The sequence below is a fragment of the Triticum dicoccoides genome, chromosome 7B (assembly GCF_002162155.2).
Source record: "Triticum dicoccoides isolate Atlit2015 ecotype Zavitan chromosome 7B, WEW_v2.0, whole genome shotgun sequence".
NCBI classification, from domain to species: domain Eukaryota; kingdom Viridiplantae; phylum Streptophyta; class Magnoliopsida; order Poales; family Poaceae; genus Triticum; species Triticum dicoccoides.
In genome coordinates this window covers 332,401,276-332,407,375 of record NC_041393.1, presented here as the reverse complement: position 1 = coordinate 332,407,375, position 6,100 = coordinate 332,401,276, and positions in this window count along the sequence as shown.

The following is a 6,100-nucleotide window of genomic DNA, read 5'->3' as shown; positions in this document are numbered from 1 at the left end:
AACAACAAAGCCTTTAGTCCCAAACAAGTTGGGGTAGGCTAGAGGTGAAACCCATAAGATCTCGCAACCAACTCATGGCTCTGGCACATGGATAGCAAGCTTCCACGCACCCCTGTCCATAGCTAGCTCTTTGTCGATACTCCAATCCTTCAGGTCTCTCTTAACGGACTCCTCCCATGTCAAAATCGGTCGACCCCGCCCTCTCTTGACATTCTCCGCACGCTTTAGCCGTCCGCTATGCACTGGAGCTTCTGGAGGCCTGCGCTGAATATGCCCAAACCATCTCAAATGATGTTGGACAAGCTTCTCCTCAATTGGTGCTACCCCAACTCTATCTCGTATATCATCATTCCGGACTCGATCCTTCCTCGTGTGGCCACACATCCATCTCAACATATGCATCTCCGCCACACCTAACTGTTGAACATGTCGCCTTTTAGTCGGCCAACACTCCACGCCATACAACATTGCGGGTCGAACCACCGTCCTGTAGAACTTGCCTTTTAGCTTTTGTGGCACTCTCTTGTCACAGAGAATGCCAGAAGCTTGGCGCCACTTCATCCATCCGGCTTTGATTCGATGGTTCACATCTTCATCAATACCCCCATCCTCCTGCAACATTGACCCCAAATATCGAAAGGTGTCCTTCCGTAGTACCACCTGGCCATCAAGGCTAACCTCCTCCTCCTCAGAGCTAGTAGTACTGAAACCGCACATCATGTACTCGGTTTTAGTTCTACTAAGCCTAAACCCTTTCGATTCCAAGGTTTGTCTCCATAACTCTAACTTCCTGTTTACCCCCGTCCGACTATCGTCAACTAGCACCACATCATCCGTAAAGAGCATACACCATGGGATATCTCCTTGTATACCCCTTGTGACCTCATCCATCACCAATGCAAAAAGATAAGGGCTCAAAGCTGACCCCTGATGCAGTCCTATCTTAATCGGGAAGTCATCGGTGTCGACATCACTTGTTCGAACACTTGTCACAACATTATTGTACATGTCCTTGATGAGGGTAATGTACTTTGCTGGGACTTTGTGTTTCTCCAAGGCCCACCACATGACATTCCGCGGTATCTTATCATAGGCCTTCTCCAAGTCAATGAACACCATATGCAAGTCCTTCTTATGCTCCCTATATCTCTCCATAAGTTGTCGTACCAAGAAAATGGCTTCCATGGTCGACCTCCCAGGCATGAAACCAAACTGATTTTTGGTCACGCTTGTCATTCTTCTTAAGCGGTGCTCAATGACTCTCTCCCATAGCTTCATTGTATGGCTCATCAGCTTAATTCCACGGTAATTAGGACAACTCTGAACATCCCCCTTGTTCTTGAAGATTGGTACTAATATACTCCGTCTCCATTCTTCTGGCATCTTGTTTGCCCGAAAAATGAGGTTGAAAAGCTTGGTTAGCCATACTATTGCTATGTCCCCGAGACCTTTCCACACCTCAATGGGGATACAATCAGGGCCCATCGCCTTGCCTCCTTTCATCCTTTTTAAAGCCTCCTTCACCTCAGACTCCTGGATGCGCCGCACAAAACGCATGTTGGTCTCATCAAAGGAGTCATTCAGTTCAATGGTAGAACTCTCATTCTCCCCATTGAACAACTTGTCGAAGTACTCCCGCCATCTATGCTTAATCTCTTCGTCCTTCACCAAGAGTTGGCCTGCTCCGTCCTTGATGCATTTGACTTGGCCAATATCCCTCGTCTTCCTCTCCCGGATCTTAGCCATCTTATAGATGTCCCTTTCGCCTTCCTTCGTGCCTAACCGTTGGTAGAGGTCGTCATATGCCCGACCCCTTGCTTCACCAACAGCTCGCTTTGCGGCCTTCTTCGCCATCTTGTACTTCTCTATGTTGTCTGCACTCCTATCCAGGTATAGGCGCCTGAAGCAATCTTTCTTCTCTTTAAGCGCCTTCTGGACATCATCATTCCACCACCAGGTATCCTTATCTTCGCTTCTCATTCCCCTGGACACTCCAAACTCCTCCGAGGCCACCTTATGAATGCAAGTCGCCATCTTCATCCACACATTGTCCGCATCCCCTCCTTCCTCCCAAGGGCCCTCCTTAAATACCCTCTCCTTGAACACCTGAGCTACCTCCCCCTTGAGCTTCCACCACTTCGTTCTAGCGACCTTGGCACGCTTATCCCGCTGGATACGAATCCGAAAGCGGAAGTCAGCAACCACCAGCTTATGCTGGGGTACAACACTCTCCCCAGGTATCACCTTACAGTCTAGGCATGCACGCCTATCTTCTCTTCTCGAGAGGATGAAATCAATCTGGCTAGAGTGTTGGCCACTACTAAAAGTCACCAGATGTGATTCTCTCTTTCTAAAGAGGGTGTTAGCTACAATCATGTTGTAGGCTAGAGCAAAGCTTAAGACATCTTCTCCTTCTTGATTCCTGATGCCATAGCCAAAGCCCCCATGCGCCCCTTCAAAACCTGTGTTAGATGTACCCACATGGCCATTGAGGTCTCCTCCTATGAAGAGCTTCTCACCAATCGCTACACTCCTAACCATGTCTTCCAAGCCTTCCCAGAACTCCCTCTTGGTGTTCTCATTGTGGCCTACTTGCGGGGCATATGCGCTGATAACATTGAGAACCAAGTCCTCAGCTACCAGCTTGACCAGGATAATCCGATCCCCACGTCTCCTGACGTCTACCACTCCATACTTGAGGCTCTTGTTGATCAAGATGCCTACGCCATTTCTGTTTGCAGCCGTCCCCGTGTACCACAGCTTGAAGCCGGTATCCTCCACCTCCTTCGCCTTCTGTCCTCTCCATTTGGTTTCTTGGATGCAAAGGATATCAACACCTCTCCTCACTGCTGCATCAACTAGCTCCCGAAGCTTCCCTGTCAGAGACCCTACGTTCCAGCTACCTAAGCGAAACCTCCTAGGCTCGGCTAGCTTCCTTACCCTTCGCACTCGTCGAGTCAAATGCGAAGACCCTTGCTCATTTTCCACTACATCTGGGCGCCGATGTAGGGCGCCACTAAGGATGCGACGACCCGATCCTCGCTCACTTGCCACCGTATCCGGATCAAGATACGGCGCGCCACTTGGGGGGTGACGGCCCGGCCCTTGCCCATTTTCCACCACACCCGGGTTCCGATGTGGCGCGTCGCTGAGAGGGTTACGCCCCAACGAAAATCTTTTGGGTTTCATCTCCATAAGAGTGGCTGAGTTTTTACGTTGGCTCGCCAAGCCTATCACAACCCTCCTCCTTTACCCGGGCATGGGACCGGCTATGTTGAGACAACATAGGCGGAGTTTCTTTGGAGTATTTTGGCTACAGAAAATAAAATCACTTCTGGGCTGAAATGGTAGTTTCTACAGAAACTACCTTTTTACTAGCTCCAATGTAGCTGGTTCTCCCTGAGCTTATTCACCTTAGTAAGAGTCAGTAAAACCCAAAGCTCAGCCCTTGAGTCCCTGTGGTTTGACCACAGTAACTCCCCAAAGTTTCTGTCCAGTAACTTAACCTCATCACCATTTTACTTCTACTGCACCTGGAACCAAACCGAGCCATGGTAACACCTCGGTTTACTAAGGACTACACGCCAGACATCATGGTTAGTGCATAGGTGGCCTGATGTCACGGTCCACGCGGTGACCGCGTTCGTCCGATCGTGCTGGCATGCCAAACGCGCGCTCTGCGTGTCGCTAGCGCCTCTGTGGAGCGCGTGCTCACTGCTCGGCCAGCCAGAGCGTGTCCCCCCTCGCCACCATCTCGTCTCCACCCCCTTAACTCCACCCTGCCGCTCGCCGACGCCGGAGCTCGCCACAGCGAGCACGGGCACGGTGCGTCCAATGGCACAGTGCCAGTGCACTATGTTCGTCTCTTTCCCCCTCGTCCCTGTGCTTGTCCGCGCCCGTGCACAGTTGCTGCGTGACCTCCGTCGCCTTCTCCATCGCCCTCTCGAACCGTTCGTGGTCGGGCGCCGGGGACAGCTATCCTCCAGCGGAGCTCGAGCCCTCCTTGCCGCCCCGCCTATAAAACTCCCCCTCCCCAGCCTCCTGGAGCATCGCAACTCACCACCACACCCTCCTATAGCCACTAGAAGCCGCAGCCCAGCCGGGCAGGCCGCGTGCTGCCGTCCCCGAGCCGAGCTCGCCGACGATCCCCTCTGGATCGTTCCCGCAGCTCCGGCCACTCCCAAGCCAAGGCGACCCCGCCAGGGCCTCCGCCTCTCCTCCGTGAAGCTAACGCGCCTAGCTAGAGCCCTTGGAGCCGCCCCAAGCCGCCATCTTCTTCAACTCCGGCAACCTCCGTCCTCTGTCGCCGCTGGAGACGACAAATCCGACGCCGTCCGGCCACCGTTAGCCATGCTACGGGTACGGGCAGGTGTGCAAGAACCTTCTCCGTCGATCCCTCCCTCTCGTTTGCCTCCAAGAAATCTCATCGTCGGCGTGAGCTTCGGCGAATCGCCGTTCCCCTCTGTTTCCCTCTCCCCTCCCTCCGGCCTGACTAGCAGGGCCCGCTAGTCAGCCACTCACTACGCGCGCAAAGCGGTATGAGTGGTGGCACCCCGGGATAGTACGCCTTCGACGTCACCCCCCTCTATTTTTCTTTTTCAAATTCATTTAAATTCCAGGAGACTTCAAATGGCCATAACTTTTATTCTACAAGTCCAAATGTAGTGATTCTTTTTGCATCGTATTCTGTGTCCAAAAATCTAACAACACCCAACAGATGGGATTTTTCCTTGCTTTCTAGATTTTATGGCAATTTTCAGAAGGTTTCTTGATATTTTCATTTGTGGTTTTTGAATATTTTCAGAGGAACCAGCTTGTCTTGAGGATCACCAGGAGCTTTGTGAACCTCATCAATGCTAAGGCAAGCCACAGTAACATTTTCATGGTGCCACTTCAATATTTATGATTTTCATACTTGAACTTATGAATATTGATGCATTTAAATTAGTTATATAATAAATATATTATGTTATATGCTTGTTATGCTAAAATACTTGAACTTCAGAATGCTTGAAGTAAATATTGTTGGCAAGATAAGGAAAACTTAGTTGCAAGTGATAGATAAATAATATGGTCATAGAATTTGATGAGTAATTTAAATATTAGTTTTGCATGAGGTATATTGATGATAATGCTAGAAATGGTTCTGGTATGAGTAAAGAGAGGTTTTACCCAGAATAGTAGCATGAGTTTATGCTGGCTCCGTAGGAGCGTGGTTGGTGCAGTCTTTGCACAGTTATGTGATGCATATGTTAAGTGATGCATGGTATGGCAGTATGACACCGATTATTTTCTTTTCACATTAAGTTGAACCTGACTAATAATTCAACTTGAACATGTTGTTGACCGGGTCGTGGTGCCGCTGAAACGAGTCTTTCCCAGTGCAACCACATTTGCCGGTATGGGACGGCCTTAATGCGTTTCATTGTCGTGCCTCTGGACGGTACCTCAATTTAGGGAAGGTTATGGGCGTGCTGTACCCTGGCCCGGTAGGCAAGCATAACCTTGTGAGCCCGTTGTTAAGTTAATTTTGGTACTGGATCCCGGTGTGGATCGTGGCCACGACGGTGATCGAGGTGTCTGGAGGTAGACACGGGGCCACCCAGGACTAGCCCGGTGGGGTCTGAGTCGGAAGGGCCGGGATAGTGTCATGACAGTGAAATGGTTTCGTCAGAACGCTGTTGGTCCACCCGAATGGGAGTGTGAGGCCATGGATTCCGTAGTGTGGGTACGGTGTACTAACCTCTGCAGAGTGTTTTTAATCTATCGATAGCCGATTCCACGGATACGGACACGCTCGAAAGTAAGGTACACCATGGGCCAACACTTAATAAATATGCACACTAAATTGCACTAAAGATGACAGTGAGGTCATCGTGTTGAGTTGGACATGGGTTGTTGGGTTGTGATTGCCGTAAGGATCACGGGCCACGAGTTGGTCGGGTTGTGATCACCGTAAGGATGACGGGCCATGAGATGGTCGGGTTGTGATCGCCATAAGGATCACGAGTGTATTTTAGTAATATTATGTTATTGGTCACACCCGGTAAGCAAGTTGGGAGAATGAGTACCTGTTGAGCACAGTCACAGCATGTTGGAT